Source organism: Equus przewalskii, chromosome 19, assembly GCF_037783145.1.
Source record: "Equus przewalskii isolate Varuska chromosome 19, EquPr2, whole genome shotgun sequence".
Classification (NCBI taxonomy): Eukaryota; Metazoa; Chordata; class Mammalia; order Perissodactyla; family Equidae; genus Equus; species Equus przewalskii.
The window spans coordinates 16,125,114-16,145,099 of NC_091849.1; the positions used below are offsets into that span (position 1 = coordinate 16,125,114).

The 19,986-nt window shown below is 41.1% G+C and overlaps 1 protein-coding gene across 10 annotated transcripts in view; it reads right to left on the reverse strand.

Moving 5' to 3' along the window:
• ATXN1 (ataxin 1) overlaps positions 1-19,986 on the reverse strand; it is a 384,333-nt gene that overhangs the window by 327,786 nt on the left and 36,561 nt on the right. Inside the window, exon 1 of one of the 10 annotated variants that reach the window (XM_070585101.1) lies at positions 1,123-1,234. The exons of the other annotated variants lie outside the window; for them this stretch is intronic. The gene's annotated coding sequence lies outside the window, so the exon portion shown is untranslated. Of the gene's footprint in view, positions 1-1,122; positions 1,235-19,986 lie in introns of those variants that run through there. 10 annotated transcript variants of the gene reach the window in all.

The following is a 19,986-nucleotide window of genomic DNA, read 5'->3' on the forward strand; positions in this document are numbered from 1 at the left end:
CTGCCTCCTTCTCCCCTCCCCACAAAAATTGGCTGTCATTCTACAGAATCAGTCAAGGGCTACAAATCGCGACTAAAAGCTCCGGGGAGGCGCTCCCTCTAAGAATCTGTACAGATCAAAATCTCAAGTGCTTACTTGCCTAGGGACTGCCATAATTTGAGGTGTCGCTTCTTTTTAAAGAATAAAAAACAGATGCTCGAAGCTGATGAAAGTAAATGTCCTTTCAACACATCTCTTCTCCAGCACTTGAAACTCTTAACCAACAAGAAGTGCTTCCCACACTCAGTTCGGTAGTTTCTGCACTTTTTACTTTTTCTTTAAAGTTGCAGTGCAGCATGATTCTACATCTGGGGTAGAATGATTCCTTACGGTAAGCCTTCTGAGGGGACCCCCAAACAAGGGCATGCAGGCAAAGAGAGATGCTTGCATTCAAGTGTGACATCCGAGGGTACTGTCTCCCTTTGTCAGAGCTAAAGTAATCCAATTCTTCTTGACAATCTTTACACGAACTCTCAAAGTTACATACACAGGCTTAGTCATTTCCAAACTTCTGCACAAGTATATACCTAAGAACAAGTCTGCCTTGCTCTCTAAGCACTCCAGTGCCAGCCTCGTAAGGGGGAGGGCGCGGCAATGAAAAAGAGACCAGTGAATTGAGAGATCTAATCTTAGCCCCACCGGTACTTTCAAAGCCACACAACCTCCCCAGGCCTCTTCTCTCATCTATAAAATGCATAGATTGCACCAAATAGTCCTAAAATCCCTACATGTTGGAGCACTCTGGGGGTCTACATGATATGAATATGACACAACTGCCCACAGCAATTTACATAGCAAGCCAAATTCAAGGTGGTGAGTACAGGCTGGGCCTGGAGGGTAAAGGAAAGGTAGGTACCAGCGGGTGAATAATGAAATCAATGGTACTGGATTCCAGATCTTCCTAAAACAATTAACAACCCTACTGTTTTGCCAGCCCCATACTACGTTCTGCGGAGATATATATAGTCCTGCGTCTAACAGCAGGGATATGTTCTGAGAAACGTGTCGCTAGGCGATTTTGTCATTGTGCGAACATCATGGAGTGTACTTACACAAACCTAGATGGTATAGGCTACTACATACCTAAGCAATGTGGTACTAATCTTAAGGGACCACCATCGTATACCGGGTCCGTCGTTGACCAAGACATCATTATGTGGTACACGACTGTCTAAGGAAGTCTGGTCCTCAGTGAAGCAACTGTAACAGGCAGAGACCGAAAGTGAATCATGGAACAGAATAAAATCCAATAACTTAAACATCTACTTCAATTCTTTCACATAGTAAACAAGAAAGCTGCAGAGGCTCCGCCTAAGGTCTAGACTTGTTTATCCAAATAGATGCCAGCCACCCGGAGACCCCCTCAGTTCTTCTGCTGGGTTCCCCAATATAGCAGGTAGTGTCATTGTCCACCCAGTTAACCAAACCAGAAACTCTTCCCTCTCACCCACCTCTGACAGCTAATTAGTCATCAAATCCCCTCCATCCTGCCTCATTAACCTCTCTCCACTCTGCCCACTCTTTCCATTCTGTCAGTTCTACTGTCACTACAAACTCCCTGAGCACAAGGGGCCTGTCTTGCCTGGTCCATGTGGGATCCCCAGCACACAGACCAGTGATGAGCATGGAGCAGGTGCTCCGTGGTTGTTGAATAAACATTCCTCCATCACCTGAATTTCTATAACTGTTTCCTTTCTGGTCTCTATCTAAAACATATCAGTATCACGCCAAATGCACAGCAGTAGAAAAATGAGATTTCTGAAACACACGCTTGAATTTTCACATCCCTGCTTAAAGTCTTTCAATGGGTTTGCATTCCGTTCTAGACGAAATCCAAATTCCTGGGTTTGGCACAGAAGGGCCCTCCTCATCTAGTCCTTGAACCTCTCCAGCACTGTCAGGCCGGCCTCATTTCTGTCGTACTGACATGCTTGTTGCTCCTTCAGCCCATCTTTCTTTGCATATACTGTCTAGATTACTTTACTCGCGCTTGTCTAAATGACTCATTCTGAAAAGCCTAGTTTGAAGGACATGTGTTCTGAAAGCCTTCTCTGACTCCTTCTTCCCCCAGTCAACCTGATTTAGATGCCCCTTCTCTGTGGTTCTGTAACATTCATCTATCAAAATGCTTAACATAGAGTCATGGTTAAATGTGTTGCCTGCTCCCAGCATTAGAGGTCAAAGGCCAAGTCTTATCTGATGCTTTAACCTCAGTACCTAGAGCAGAACTCGACATATAATAGGTAATCAAGAAATATTTGTTGAATTAATGAAGAATTGAGAGAGAGAGGGAAGGAGGGAAGAGGGGGAGAGGAGGACGGAGAGGGAGAAAGAGAGAGAGCTCAAAAAACAGAAGCCCCTGAAAGGATTAAGTGCTTTTCAAAAGGTTAAGTAAACCAGTTAATGTCAGAAGTGGGATAAGAATCCAGGCCTCCTCATTTTCTCTGATGGATCTTCTTCCTCCAAATCCATCCTACAAATGTTTTTCCAAGGTCTCTTCTCTCTCACGCTATCACCTCCCGCTAGAAGACGTCCCATAGTTTTATTAACTACTCTCCAATCCCCGTCTCCTATCAGCTCTAGACTTATATATCCGATTATCTGCTACTAGATGTCCCATCAGCAATTCAAATTTAAAATTACAAGAAATAAAACAATTACATTTCCCACTGCCCTCGCTGCAAAAAAAAAAAAAACCCCAAAACCCACTTCCTCCTCCCAGGTCACCTGCAGCCTCCCTCTGCCCATTCATACAGTCATCTAAAACAGAAATGTGGAAGCTAGCATTCAATTTTTTAAAATTATCACTTCTATACCAGGATATATGCCATGTATTTTACACGTTCTACCTCATTTAACTCGGCCAACAAAACCCTGATAAGAAATCGTGTAACTGGAATTTCGAAGGCAGGGTTAAAAAAAAAAAAGAAAGAAATTTAATATATTTGCCACTCACTCCTGGCACCATCCGCTTCTCTTTTTTTCGTACTCCTCAGTACACATCAAGACCAGGCCTTCCTCTCTGACTGCCACTGTCCTAACTTGCACCCTCCTAAACCCTCCTGGACTATTGCAACAGACCCTACGTGGTATCTCTGTCTCCAGTGTCGCCCCAATCAATTCCATCCTCAACTCTGCCAGAAGAATGAACTTTCTAAATGGACATGTCACTTCTGGTTCCAAACAAGATGGGGAAGTTGCACGGGCTACAGGCTGATGCATCTTAGGGTTATGCTCATTAACTAACACAAGAATTCAGGGAAGCTCTTGGAGGAAATAAGGTGGTTAAGTCTCACGAGGGGGAAAACAGACTGAGACAGGAGAGGCCCAAGGGTTATAAGTTGAGGAGTGACTTATAATTTGGGGAGCAATGAAGTTACTGATCAGTTTTAGATAGAGAAAACTAAGTTTATATTAAGATAAAGGTAAATATTCTAAGAATAAAATACAATGTACTCTTTTAAAACAAGCAAAAGAAAATTCAATCTATCCAAAGGAAGGAAGAAAAGGGGCTAAAAAAATAAGCAAAAAGAAATGATAGTAGAAAACATTGAACAAGGCTAAAAAGTCTTAATAAAAGTAATAATGATAAGTATAATTGGGTGTTAAGTCAATAATCAAACAACAGAGACTAGTATTGCACTGAAACTATACACAGTATATAGGAAAAAACCAGTGATCCATTTAAAATGAAAGTATAAAACTTGTTGAAAATAAGAGATTAAAAAAAAAAGAAAATATGGTGGGCTGGCCAGGGAGCATAGTGGTTAAGTTCACGCACTCTGCTTCAGCAGCCCAGGGTTCGTGAGTTCAGATCCCAGGCGTGGACCTACACATTGCTCATCAAGCCATAATGTGGTGGTGTCCCACAAACAAAATAGAGGAAGAGTGGCACAGATGTTAGCTCAAGGCCAATCTTCCTCACCAAAAAAAAAAAAAGAGAGAGAGAGAGAGAAAATATGAACAAAAATAAAAACACAATCCAGGACAGTACTTTTAATAGCAGACAAATGGAATGTAAAGTAAAACACATTACAAATGACCATGAGGGACATTATATACTGGCAAAAGGAACAATCAATAAAGAAGATTTTATGGTCATGAACACATATGCATCTAACAAAATGACTTCAAAATATTTAAAGCCATAACTATGGAGAAAATCAGATAAATCAAAAATGTAGTTAGCAATCAAGAAAAAGGAGAAAAGCTTAAAAATTCCCCATATTTCTGGGAATTAAAATACTTACTATTAAACAATCCCTGGAGGAAATGAAATGGAAATAACAAAATACTGAGTTAAGCAACAATAAAAGTATTATATATCAAAATTTTTGCAGTGCAACTAAAATATGAGGATTCGTTGCAAGTCCTTGGCTGACGTCTGAAGAGCCTACAGCTGTTGTGCCCATATCTGTATCAGTAGACTTGTAGACAAGAATTACCAGAGTTAAAGGACCATTTCATAATAATTACAGGGTATTATTCGTTAGGAAGATATGATAATCCTAAAAGTGTATGCACTTAATAAGAGAAAAGAAGAAAAATTTCAAAGTAATGATCTAGAAAAAGTATAGCAAATTAAGTCCAAAGGAATAAAAGGACTAATAAAGAGTAGAAATCAATGAAACAGAAAACAAGCAACAGACGTTCTTTGAAAAGATTAATAAAACTGATTAACTCTTAGCAAGACTAATCACAAAGACAAGAAGAGAAAACAAAATAACCAATATCAGAAATGGAAAAGGGGATATCGCTACAGATCCTACAGATGCTACACAGATAACAAGGAAATTAGTATGAACAACTTTATGCCAATAAATTTGACAATTTAGATGAAATGAACAACTGCTTGAAAAATGGAAAACATAATTTACCAAAACATAACAAAGAATAAACAAAAAATTTGAAGAGTCTGCTCTCTGTTAAGACATTGACCTCATTATCAAAATCCTCGGGACACTGTGATACAACCGTTCTGTATACTGATTGTGGTGGTAGTTACACAACTCTACACGTGTTAAAACTCAGAACTGCCCACCCACCCCTAAAAAAGGACATTTTACAGCATGATTAATTTTTTAATTAAAATACTTTTAGAACTTTTGCGCAAAGAAAACTCCAGCCCCAAATGGTTTCACTATTGAATTTCACCAATTTTTTTTACCGTTTTTTTTTGAGGAAGATTAGCCCTGAGCTAACATCTGCTGCCAATCCTCCTCTTTTTGCTGAGGAAGACTGGCCCCGAGCTAACATCCATGCCCATCTTCCTCTACTTTATATGTGGGACGCCCACCTCAGCATGGCTTGCCAAGCAGTGCAATGTCTGCACCCGGGATCCGAACTGGTGAACCCCGCGCTGCCGAAGTGGAACATGCACACTTAACCACTGTGCCACCGGGCTGACCCCTAATTTTACGAATTGTTTTTAAAAGAAATAAAATCTCACAAAAATTCTTTCAGAAAATAGAGAAGACAGGAACATTCCACCACACATTTTATGAGACCAGCATAACACCAATACCAAAATCTAGTAAATATTATATGAGGGAAGAAAATTAGAGACACACATTTGTAATGGTCATAGTTGTAAAAATATTTTATAAAATGTTAGCAAAAAAATTCAACAATAGGTGAAAAGAACAATACATAATGATAACTTGTTCTTATCCAAGGAACTCAAGGTAAGTTTAACATTTAAAATCAACCAACGTAATTCACCAGATAGAGGAGAAAAATCATATGACATCTTATTCGAGGTAGAAAAACAACTGCACAAAATTCAAAATCCATTGCCGATGAAAACAAGTCAACATCTCTCAAAAATTAGGAACAGAAGGAAATTTCCTCAATCCAATAAAGGACAACTATGGAAAACTTACAGTTCACATCCTACTTAATGGAGAGAGAATGAATGCTTCCCCCTTAAGATAAGGAACAAGGCATGGTTATCCACCCTCACCAGTGAGGGCATTTAGCAGTCCACAAAATACAAGGTCAATAAACAAATATCAATTATATTTCCTCATCTAAACATTAAACAATTTGAAAATGAGATTCTAATAAATCAAATTCATTCTGGTATCAAACAAACATAAAATACAGTTAAATTTTACAGAAAACATGCAATGTCTCTGCACCAAAAACAGGGAAACATTACTGAGAGAAATTAATAAATAAGAGGACAGAGAGATACACTATGTTTTGGGATTCAATGCCATCCAAACAAACTTGTAAAAAGCTTTTTAAAAAAATTACAAGTCAATTCTAAAATTTACATGGAGCCCTAAAGGAGCTAGGAACATCCAAAACAATCTCGGCAAAGAACAAAGTTAGAGGACGCACACTACCTGACATCATAAAGCTATTTTAATCAAATCAGTATGGTACCGACGTAAGGATAGCATGCAGATCAATGGAACAGAACAGTCCTGAAACAGAACAAATACACTCAACTGGTTTTTGACAAAGGCACTAAGGCAATTTGATGAGAAAAGAAAATTTTTTTAATAATTGTTTCGTACATTTTAATAAATGTATGAAAAAAATTGAACGTTGATCCTATCCTCATATCATACTTTAAAACTAATTTGAGATGGTCGTAGATTTAAAAGTTAAGGCTAAACTAAAAAGCTTCTGGGAAAAAACATAGGAGAATATCTTAGTAACCAGATGGTAAGCAAAAGTTTTATAAAGACAGAGAAAAAATATTTATCTTAAAAAATGATAAATTAGACTTCATTAAAGTTAAAAACTACTTATCCTAAAGAAGATGTGGTATATATACACAAGGGAATACTACTCAGCCATAAGGAAAGATAAAATCCAGTCAATTGTGGCAACATGGATGGACCTTGAGGGTATTATGCTAAGTGAAATAAGTCAGAGGGAGAAAGTCAAATACCACACGATCTTACTCATAAGTAGAAGATAAAAACAATGACAAACAAACACATAGCAACAGAGATTGGATTGGTGGTTACCATAGGGGAAGGGGGGAGCGGGGAGGGGGAAAGAGGTGACTAGGTACACGTGTGGTGATGGACTGTAATTAGTCTTTGGGTGGTGAACATAATGTAATCTACAGAGAAGTCGAAATATATTACAATGTACACCTGAAAGTTACATAACGTTATAATCCGATGTTACCACAATAAAAAAAAAGTCATTTTGACACCAAAAAAAAAAATTAAAAACTACTTATCCCAAAACACAGTTTAAAAAAATGAAAAGGTAAGCCAAAACACTGGGGAAAAAATGTTGTACTACATAGATCTGACAAAGGACTTGTATCCAGAATATATAAAGAATTCTTATACATCAAAAAACGGCAATCAATCAAATTTTTTAAATAGTCAAGGGACTTGGACACTACACAAAAGAAGATACACAAATGGCCAAAAAGCACATAAAAAAGATGCTCGACATCATTAGTCATCAGGAAATGCAATTAAAACCATGTGATACTACTTCATTTAACCACGAGAACAGCTAAAATTAAAAAGAATGAGAACGCCAAATGTTGGTGAGGATGTGAAGTGACTAGAACTTTCAAACGCTTGTGGAGGGGGCACCAAATGCAAGGAGCAGCTGAGAAAATGAACAGTTTCTTCTAAAGTTACACACCTACCCTATGTCCCAGTAATTCCACTCCAAAGAGAAATGAAAATCTATGTCCACAAAAAGACTTGTACAAGAATGTTTATGGCTGCTTTCTTCATAATAGTCAAAACACAGGAACAGCCCAAATGTCCATGAATGGGTGAATGGATAAACTGCAGTATACATACATGGACTACTTGGTCAGCATTTTAAAAAATAATAAACTATTGATACTTGCAGCAATGTGGGTGACTCTTGAAAATGATATGTTGAATAAAGAAAGCAGATACAAAAAAGTATGCACTGAATGATTCCATTTCTACGAAGTTCAAGAATAGACAAAACTCATCTATGGTGAAAGAAATCAGAGCAGTGGTTGAACATGGTGAGATGGGAATTGACAGGAAGACTCTCTTTGGGGTGATGGAACTGTCCTATATCCAGACGAGGCTGCTGGCTACACAGCTGTAACTACTTATCAAAACTCATTAACCGTACACTGAAGATGCATGCATTTCACTGTATGTAAATTCCTCCTGAATCAAAAGGAACTTCTTAGTTAAAAGAAAGATGTATTTTCCATCTGGAGGGTCTGCCTAGGGAGCACTCATATTCTTTGGAAAGAACAGTGAACAGGGACACGCTTCAGTGAAAAAGGCTGTGCGTGGAGACAGCTAGTGAGGAAAGCCCAAGGCAGAGGCAGAAGAGTGGTCCGGTAGACCGAGAAGAGAAATAGAGAAGACTGAGTCAGAAGGGGAAGGTGCACGCCAAACAGGAAGACATGAGTGAACTGAACTTCAGAAGTAGAAAAAAAGAGACACACAATCGTGTTTCAAAATAATCCAGCTACCACATTAAACCCAAAAAAGAACTAAAGGCCATTTTATTTGGAAATTGCCCTCTTTTTTCCACAACACCTCTGTTAATCAAATTGGAAGCAAGGAGAGGGGAATTCAGTGAAGATATGAACCTGAACACATCCCTTTTATTTTTAATCAACCACCTTCAATATAAAGCCCTTTCAGGGCTAACATCCCGCCTAAGGCATCTGATCATTGATAAATATCACGAGGTCAACTGCAGTTTGCCACTTATATATTTACGTACATCTGCTAAGATAATGAGATTCACCATCTATTCATTCCCTTACTAAGTGAATGAAACTATGATCCCCAGTCCCTCTGAGGGAGTATACTAGTAAACTGAAGCCCAAGCTGGCCTCAGGAACCAGAGAGAACATTTCTCCTCCTTCCAGTTGAATTAATAAGACAAGCGGGAGATGACTCACACGTCTAGTTGATGAAGCAATTAATGCCAACTCTCCCCCTCTTACTCAACCCTCCAGTGAAAGAATCACACAGAAGGATTAACCCTGGCTGAAAAAGTAAATACCACGTGAGCAAATTCAACTTTACCACACAACGGAGCGATAAGGGGCGAGCTGGAGGGTTCCCGTCCAAACTCTGAATCTGGAGGGACCTCGCCATGATTAAGTTTCAGTAAGGTTGAGCTCATCAGCACTGCTTCCTCTATTTCAATTTACCAATGCTGGTAAATTACAGGAATAGCTTTCTGAGACATTCCTATAAAATTAGCTTACTCACTGAATTTTTAAAAAGGAGAACAAAGCTAAAAGACATCACTGGCCTCTGGTGCACATACGTGTGTGAATAACATCTCTGAATTCGACCCGATGCTGTGTAATAACGATTTGTCAATGTTATTTAGGCTACTGGTGTGAGAACTGCTTCATCCAAAAGTTGCTTCTTATTTCTACGGGCTGAGGTATCGAGAGAAAACCAGACAGTCAGGAGGAGGAAAGAATCTCAGAAAAACACCTAGCTCAGGTGATTTGAGTGTGTGTGTAGAGAGGAGACCGGGTGAATATTAAATTCAATGGGATGGTTTTTCACACTGCATACAGCTCTCCCATCTGCCTACTATCCACCCCCACCCTTAACGTGTAGCCCTGGGACAGGAGTATCAGTATCATTCGGGAATTTGTTAGAAATGCATGTTCTCAAGCCCGCCATTAAATCAGATGCCCCAGAGGTGGGGCCCAGGATCTGTGGTTTCACAGACCATCCAGGCGATTCTGATGCCCGCTCAATTCGAGAACCACTAACCTAGGGTATGCAGCTCAGAGTCACTGTTTCTGAACCCCAGCTGTCTCACATGTGTTGGAGGAACAAAAAATTAAAATTCAATTGCCTTGGTTTTACAGCACTGGGGATCAGAGAGCTTATGTCACTTGCCCATGACCACAGTGCTGAAGACTGGCCAAGCCAGCATTAAACACAACTCTCCTCTATACGGCATTTTATAATCCATTCAAAATGGATTTCCAAAATGACCCTGTGAGGTAGTCAGAACTGTTAACGATTATCCCTCATTCAAGATGAAGGAGCTGGGCTGGGGGAGGTTAACGACTTAGCCAAGTCAATTAGAAAACTAAGTAACAGAGCTGAGATCAGACACCCCCAGCCCCACTTCCTGATCTCTGGATTGATATTCTGGCTGCTCATGGTGAGGGCTAGCCACTTCCACAGTGTGCGTTCATGCTGTGGGCAAGCACCCACGTGTGTGAGAATTTGCAGATGAGAAATGATGGTAATTAACAGGAATCCTATGTCTTAACCCGGACTCTAACTTCATATTAAAAATAATTCAATAAAATGTAATAGTCACATTTTGACTGGCCCCATCAGCGCATACTACCGCTACTCGCGTTTCTCACCTCCACCCACCAGGACAAGCCAGCCCCCATATCACTGGATTTAGAAGAACACCATCTGACCGAAATGAAACAGTCGGGAGAGCACCCCCTACCACAGCATTTGTATACAACTACTCAAAAAGACAGCGATGGAGAATTCCCTTATGCCTTTCTGGTCCATTTCTTTTTGTTGTTGTTTTCCTTTTTAGCACATTTAAAAAATACATATATTCATTTTGGAAAATGCAGAAACAACAAAGAAGAAAATAAAAATCTCTCAGGTGACACAACATTTATCCTGTCTGATTTTTCTAAGCAGAGACATACAAATATTTAATAATATGTAAATACGACTTAGTTTTTTAAAATTTGGAATATGCCATTCCTTTGAAAGCTCGATTATGGGTACAGGCTAAACTGTGGAGCTATGCTAAATCAGAATGAAACAAGGTACTTATGTTCTCCTTCCAGTTTCAACTTGTTCCAAAGAGGGGTTATTAATTCATTAAACTAATAAAAAAAATTTTTACCCTAAGTGAATTCTTATCTAGATCAATTCCAGGAATGAAGAGCCATGGAACTTGCCAGATAATTCACGCCATTCGATGCCAAGAAATGACAGAAACAGATTTCAGTAAACTCTCATCTTAGCCTGGTCCACTGCTTTGGGCATGAACAGAAGGCGGCTCCTTTAACTTCCCACATCCTTACCTAAGTGGACATACCCTTTCTCATACTCTCCACACCCCAACCTCTGCCCTAACCCACGCCCCCATTATTTCTCACTTGGATAACAAACAGTCTTACAACTCTCCCTTTTGAACTCTTCCTCTACACTGGGTCAGATCTCACATCCATCTGCGTGTGACACCAAAAATAACAGAAACAGCTCATATTACTGAGCACATCTCCTGTGCCTGGCACCATGCTACATGCTTTTCATACGTCATTATATCTTTATAACAATCTTAAGAGACCAATGGTATTATTTTCCTGTTAGGGATAAGGACTCTAAAGCTTGGAGAGTTTAAATAACTTGCTGAAAGTCATACAGTGAAGAAGATTTGGAGCAGCTTGACTCCAGAACATATACCATTTGTTAATTCAAAAAATTTCATGACTACCTCTCATCAACAGCACTATTTCTAAATATTATTTTTCTATCAAAAATTTTGCAGACCTCAGGCAATAGATATTTTCCTCTTAATATCTGTTGATGAAGAAAATATACAGTGATCAAAAAGATACTATTAATTTAGGGGCCAACCCGGTGGTGTAGTGGTTAAGTTCACGCACTCTGCTTTTGTGGCCTGGGGTTCAGAGGTTCAGATTCTGGGTGCAGACCTAGATACTGCTCATCGAGCCATGCCGTGGTGGCATCCCACATATAAAAATAGAGGAAGACTGGCACAGATGTTAGCTTGACGGCAATCTCCTTCAAGCAAAAAGAGAAGGATTGGCAACAGATGTTAGCTCAGGGCCAATCTTCCTCACATACACACACAAAAAAGGATACTATTAACTTAGTAACACTTTAAGTGAATTTTTGGTTGATGAATCACAATATCAGCCAGCTACATATATTTGGGAGAAAGCTCCTATTTCTATGTTAGTGATATTAATTATTAAATCTACAGATAGTGCTTAATGTGCATATGGATATATAGGCCCTCCTTTATAAGAACTGTGGTATCCCATGTATTCTGGAAACCCCCAGAATGTAACAAAGTTCTTATGAAATGCCATGGGCTCTGCAATTTGGCCCTAACCTACCTTTCCAACTGTTTTTTCTGTCACGCCCTCACCACATACCCATACCCTACCCCTAATTGTGGGAGACAAATATTCCCAAACTACTGGACTGCATGCCTAGGGGCTCCCAGGCCGCTCCCACTGCATCAAGAACTCTCTCTCTTTTGAGACACAGCCCAAACATCTCCAACTCTGTGAAGCCACTTCTGACGCCACCCCTACCCCGTCAAGGCAGAATTAACACATCCTTCCTTTACATGAGCACAGCCCTATTTTGACATGTAACACATTGCAAACAAAAGGATGTGCAAATATCTAACTACTCCTCTCATCCAAACTTCCTGAGGGTAAGGGTGGTGGTCATTTATCAGCGTCTCTAGCCCTTACCTCCATTCCTAGCATGTGATAGGTGCTATTTGTAAGATTAACAAATGAATATTAATGTCAATCTGGCTGGTGATTTTACCTAGGGAAGTCAGTTTGGAAAGTAGCTCCTGCCACTAAAGAAGCTTTAGGGGCTGGCCCAGTGGGGTAGTGGTTGGGTTCACGTGCTCCACTCTGGTGGCCCAGGGTTCACAGGTTCGGATCTCGGGCACAGGCCTACACACCACTCATCAGGCCATGCTGTGGTGTTGTCCCACGTGCAAAATGGAGGAAGATGGGCACAGATGTTAGCTCAGTAACAATCTTCCTCAAGCAAAAAGAGGAAGATAGGCAATAGATACTAGCTCAGGGCCAATCTTCCTCATCAAAAAAAAAAAAAAAAAAGCAGCAGCAGCAGCAGCTTTATATCAGTATGTTGTAATGGCTGATCATCAACAAACCATAAAACTCACAATGTTCCTCCTCCAAAAGTAGGAGGTAAGTACTCATCCTAGGAATTGGAAGATCTGAGTTCAGGTTCTGGCTCTCCCACTAACCAGCTCTGTGACCTTTTAGGCAAGTCGCATTCTTTCTCTGATCCTCTATTTGTTCACTGAATTAGGGGGGTGTGGGGGAGGCGGGGGAGGAACTTCTAGTTCTTACTTGTTGCAATTTTATGACTTGCAAATTCTACAGGACAGGGTTGGCAAGCATTTTCTGAAGAGGACCCAACAGAAAATATTTCAGGTTTTGTTGGCCTACCATCTCTTTCACAACTACTCAGCTCAATTCTGTGGTTGTGGTGTGAAAGCACCCATAGACATTAGACAAATGAATGGACATGGCTGTGTTCCAATAAAACTTTACTTACAAAAATAGCAGGCCAGATTTGGCCTGCAGGTAGGCCATAGTTTGCCTACTCCTGGTCTGGACGCATGCCTCCATGTTGCTTTGCAGTTCACAGTGCTTGGTCAAAAGGTATATCTGTGGGATGTTTATCCCAAAATCTCCAAGGACTTATGAAGAGTACATTGAGGGGTACAACGAGACACACACCACTACTCCCCGACCAGGAACTTGGAAATGGGGGAGAGATTACCTAGTCAGAGGTTTACAGTAAGAACAAGATTTAATGGATTAGAACCTGCACTCAGACAGTCAACCTAAGAAAGAAAAGTACCACCACCACCCCTACCACCCCCCTGCACTGTCCAGCATCTCATGAAATGCACTCATATATTTAAAAAAAGACTGTGTCCTCAAAAGGGAGCATGGACTGGCTCAGCCAAGGAACCATAGTCACTACAGTTCATGTGCGCAGTGCCAAGGCTATCGGGCGGGAAGGGAGTGGCTTCACTGGCAAGGCCACCCTAATGAGGTGACTACAGCCAATGACTGAAGTGTTTCTGGTCCCACGAGGAAAACCATCCTTCTCCTAAGATGAACCGAGCAGCAGGCTCTGTTAGCTCAGTGCCACTTCACAGTAACCCATCCCAATTCCTTGTTCTGATCCTTTGCTCGCCAAGCAGCTACTTGACTCCATATAAGATGTTTCCTTAGGAAACACGTGCGTTGTGACTATTACTGCTACCTCGAGCCAGAGAGAGGCAATTTCTTAAGGTAAATCAATAAAGTACCTTCCAATTATGACTTACATTCCCATGCAGCCTGACACAGAGAGAGAAAGTGCTGATCGTGTGGGTCTGAGAATAAGTTAGTGATGTTTTTCACTGTGGATTCACATGTTGGCACAATGGTGCCAGCTCAGGCTCCTATGCTACGTAGCTCTCTGAGCCAGCTCTGCAAGCCCTGGACACAGACATGAAGCCATTTCTGGGCTGAGGAAATCCAGCCAGCCTTCTCTGACAGCATGGCTAACACACCACTTCCAGCTCTGCTCACTTTCAACTGCCTTCCACAATACTTGTTAAGACAATGAACCAAAGAACTGACTACTTCAGGACCAAGTTTGTGCCTGCATCCCTATGCCCGTGTAGAATGGAAACTGGCACCAGATTTAAATAAGTAACGTCCAAACCAGAGCACAGCAAATAAGAGCAACAGCCAAATACTCACAGTACCAACTAGCGACTGGCATAGCTGCCACAATAAGGTGCAATAAAGTTTATGTATGGTTGTTTTAAAAACCTAAATCGTGGTGAAGGGTCAACAACGATGCCCAGAAAATGCTAGCTGTTTTGCCCTAGTGAGCTGCAACACAAAGGCTCAGGTTGAAGTCAGAAGAGTTTTAGCCACAAAAATATGACAACGAATTTTTCTGGTAATATGCCTGGGCTAAAATGAAAGAGAGGGCACCTGACGGTCAGCGTCTACTTCCCTAAATCATGCAAAATGCCCCAGACCAAGGAGGAAAAGCAGAGCGGACTGCAAAGGAGCAGGAGTATTAAGCACCTCCTTTGCTGGTTAACTGTGACAGGATCTGCTTTCCTCCTTCTGTTCCAGAACTTCTAACCTACAGGTCATGCTCATGCCCAGAGAAGAACCGATGGAGTAAGGGAGCTGCCAGTTCCCAAGGCAAAGGCTTACTTTCACATTTGCAGTGTGATTCGCCGGAAGGCTGCGTTCGGCTGCACAACCCAACCAGGAATTAAATATTATCTACTGGTTGGTAAATTATCAAAATGTAAACCAAGAGCTACAGCGGGGACCATCTGAACCGCCAAGAATTTTAACACTGCGACTTTGGTGAGAAAGAACATTTCCCCTCTGCTGCGTCGTCTTCAGCTGGGTTTGTCCTCGACAGTACCATGCTCACATGTGTGTGCATATAATGCTTATACAAAGATGATCATGCACTTTTGTTCCTAGTCTTTCACTTAGAATATCCAAGTAGGATTACCTAAGTGCAGACAGGGACCAAGACAAAACTGGCATTTTTCTAAGGATTTCTACCCATCATAACTTTGGAGGTGGCTTTGTTTCCCCAACCACTCCACTTCTTGGGGACTGTGCCTTAATTTCCCATCCCATTTAGCACAGTGCTTGCACACAGTGAGTACTCAATAAACATTTTTCAAGTGGCTGACCTCACAATATCAATTCCAATTAAGAGAAATCCAGCCTTCCAAGTGAATTTATGACATAAGCAAAGTGCTACCTAACAGAAAATTTTAATACTCTATAGTCCTCTATCTTCTTTATAGAAAACCATTAAGTATTTCTACATCAAAAACCCCCCAGGGCAGAGTAAACATGCAGATTTTTCTATATTCCCCCAAAGCACAGGCTGAAAGAGCAACTTCACTTCATTTCTGCAAATTGAGAAATCACCTTTTGAATTCATGATAAACAGCTAAATGCAGCAGCAGACTGTCAAAAGCTGTCAAGTGAAATAATTATTGATTGGAGCATTAAAATAAAAAATGAATGTAGGTTAATAGATGAAGATGGCTTTAAGAAAAAGCGTATAATCTAAAACTAGAAAAATCAGACAGTGAATCTGCCAATCAGGCCTGTCGGGCTCAGAAGGAAAGATTTCAAAGAAAATAATGATAACAATGAAATAAAAATTAACCACACAATGGCCTTTGTGACAGCCCATGATAACTAAGCCAAGCTCTCTGATGGCCAGCATCCTACTTCCCCACCTTCTTCAGGTCCTGACATAAATGTCAGGAGCTAGGGTGACAGATGGAAGCTGGTGGTCATTAGCTCTGTGATCACCATACTAATAGACTGAATCCCACTCTCCACTCCACGAAAAACCCTCTTCCTAGATAGGGGTGTCCTTAAATACTATCCACCTCTGAGCTGACAAAGCTCAAGTCTACATATACATTGAACTGCAGATCCATACATCTAAATTAATGCCCAGCATCTCCATTTCTCACATGCTCAAAACAGAACTCGGGATGTTACCACCACTGCTCTGGCCTCTTCCTAAACCAGTCTTCGCCTTCTCAGTGACGGGGACCACCAGCCTGGAGTTTTCTACTAGGCACCCTGGATTTTTCTCTTTTCCTTCCTTCCTACTCCTAATCCATCAACAAGTCCCATCTATTCCCCTGTGATGCAGAATTGAAATCCACCCATTTCTCTCCATATCCACCCCTTACCATACATCATCTGGCTTATTGCAATATCCACCTATGACCATTCTCCCATAGCACCAGAGCCATCTTTTTTTTGAAGAAGAAGATTAGCCCCAATCTAACATCCACCGCCAATCCTCCTCTTTTTGCTGAAAAAGAGTGGCCCTGAGCTAACATCTGTGCCCATCTTCCTGCACTTTATATGTGGGACACCTACCATAGCATGGCTTGCCAAGCGGTGCCATGTCCACACCCGGGATCTGAACCAGCGAACCGTGGGCCTCAGAAGCGGAACATGTGAACTTAACCACTGCGCCACCGGCCTGGCCCCCAGAGCCATCTTTTTAAAACATGATAGATGCCATCACTCCCTCTGCTTAAACATTCTCCATGGTTTCTTTAATGCACTGAATTGGGGGCGAGCCCCAAAAAGATGTGTTCACATTCCAGAACCTGAGAATGTGACCTTACATGGAAAAACGTTTTTGCAGACGTAATTAGGTTAAGGATCTCAAGATGAGATCATCCTGGATTACCTGGGTTGGCCCTAAACCCAGTGTCCAGTGTCCTTATAAGAGACAGAAGAGGAAAGACACAGACACAGAGAAGAAGCCATGTGAAGATGGAGATAGAGACTGGAGTGATGATTCCACAAGCCAAGGAATGCCTGGAGTCACCAGGAGCTGGAAGAGGCAACGAAAGATTCTCCCCTGGAGCCTCCAGACGGAGTGTGGCCCTGCTGACATCTTGACTTCAGACTTCTGCCCTCCAGAACCGAGAGAGAACAAATTTCTGTTGTTTTAACCTACCAAGTTTGTGGTGATTGTTTAGGGGAGCCCTAGAACACTAGCACAGTCTCCTATCACATTTAGAATAAAACCCAAGTCCTCCTGACTCTAGCTCCAGACTCAAAGGCTCTTTCTGACCTCAGGGCCTTTGCTCGGCCATTCTTCCCAATTCTCATCTCACCCCCTCACCACTCCGATCTTCCAGGGCTGGCTCCTTCACCTTACAGAGGTCTCTGCACAAATGTCACATCCCGTGAAAGGCTTTTCCTACCCTCCACAAATAAAATAATCCCTTTGTCACCACTACCTTTCCCCTAACATACCCTCTCTCTTTTTCAGTCTGGAAACACAGAGCACACTTATGGGTTTACTTGTGGTCTGTCTCCCCTATGAGATGGTAGGTGCTCCAAGGGCAAGGCTTACACTGCCTTTGTTCCTTGTTATAACCTCTGTGAACACAAATACGCCTGGCACAGAGTAGACAGCTGATAAATATCTAACTGTCTAGGAATGAATCAATTATTTTTCTTTTCTTCCACTAAACTATAAAAGCACCATCAAGAGATATTAGCTTAAGATTTTTCCCTGTTACAAATCAAGCATGCTACTATTATTTCTGAAAGTGCCTGAGGTAACAACCATTCTTCCACACTGGTCTACTGAAACTTACTTGACCAAAATGTGGCTTTTCCATTTCTATTATTTGGGTCAAGATAAAGCACAGTGTAAAGGAGAGGCCTCGAGCCTGTATCGACCAGCCATGTGACCTTAGGTAAATAATTGTCCTCTTTGAGCCTGTCGAAGGTATGCTAAAACTTGCTGTGTCTAAATCCACAGAATGCTACGAGAATCGACTGAACTAATTTATTCAACAAAATACTTCTTCAGATTTTGTACAGGCCACATACTGTGCCAGCATGGTGACACAGCTAGAATCCAGACAAGAAATGTCTGCCTTTAGCAAGCGTACATCTAAGTGTACAGTTTCTGCAAACTGTAAAGTGTTGTGCAAACGTAAAGGTCTATGAGATTTGCCCTTGACACACCGATATCACCAGCTCCCCATTTCCAAACCATTCAAGCTTTCTTGCTTTGCGTACCTCTTAATACAAATGTAAACCAGAAGACCCTAGTCTAAAGATAGCTATTACAGTCTTCACTCAATCATTCACACATTTCCCAAATGCTCGTTTGTCTCCTGCTGAGCAATTTCTAATATAGAAAAGAATCAGGAGCTACCACGAACAAGGTTACAGCATCTCATCATCCCGAAATGTGGAGGCTACAAACCCGGAGACATTATTTTTCATTATTTCAAAATAAACAAACTGGTTTAAATATGGACCGGGTATGTTTGTAATGCCAACTTAATGTAGTCCATATGTGGCCATGTTATGGTCATTTCTAATAGCATAAAAAAGGTAGCACATGGCTTGTTTTCTGTAACTCAGCCTTAGCACCTCAAAGATAGCCATCTCTCTCAATGCTAAATCAGTGATGCTTACTGACCTTTCAAGGAACAGAGAACTCTGATGAGAGCTACAACCCTCTCCCCAGAAAAACACATACACATACAATGTCACACTGTCATACAGTTACTGGGGAGCCATGGGCCATTCTGGAAAAGTTCAGTGACCAGAAATGAAGAATTCCCAACCACCTTATTGTAGTGTCAGCGAACGGGCACCCACGCACAGCCTCCTCACCCAATCACGCACGTGTATTTCTCTCCCCTCTCTGGCCAGCCGACACAATTAGGTGCCATAGTCAGTTCTGTCATCTCCCGAGCTATGCAGCATTAGCCGGGGTTGAGGAAATGAGAGCCAGGAGAGAAGGCCTCCAAAGCCGGTGTGCATCCTCCGGGCTGTGTGTGCAGCAGTGGGCGTCTGGGCACCAGCAGCAGGAGAGGCGGGCATCAACCACGGCCTCCCAACGCTGAAAGGGGCCCCGAGTTCAACAAACGGGGAATGACTGGAAATTTAGGAGAAAATGGAGTATCGAAGTTTGAATTTTACTAAAACGTCTTGCTCTTTTTAAAATCCAAAATGCATTTACATGTTTGGCGTATGTGAAGTTACACAGAAAAAATATACTTAAGTGGATAAAAGCCAAAGGACAGTCTAATTACAAATAAGGGAGTTTTTTCCTTTTTGTTCAACAAAACTGATTCTGTACATTGAGCCACCTAACATTGCTTTTCTTGGCTATGTGTGTGGGGGTGCTGAAGCCACAGTAAATAATAAAAAAATCCAAAATAACAGGAAAAATCTAAAATTATACAGAAAAAATATGTCAAATTATAAAGCCTCTGAGTCATTATAGTAACCAAATCTGATTCTACATCAGCATTACCAAACATTATTAATATTTCCTACAATAAAAATTAAGGTTTGGTCACTCAGGATCTTTAATGAGGAAGGTACTGCATGTAACGTGCTAACGCCGGACAAGCTGCTCCCCTCACTGTGTATGCAGTATGAGTAACAATACTAGTTTCCCACTCTGTTTCAAAAGGCCTGTTATGTTTAAAGTTAAAAAAAAACTATCGAAGATTTTTCTTCCAAAGAAGGTACAAAACGTTTTTACCTAAGAACTCTGAATGTGCATTGTCATGCATAAAGTTGTCTTTAAGTAATGTTGGTATGCTACTTTTAAAATATTTAAGGCTATGTTC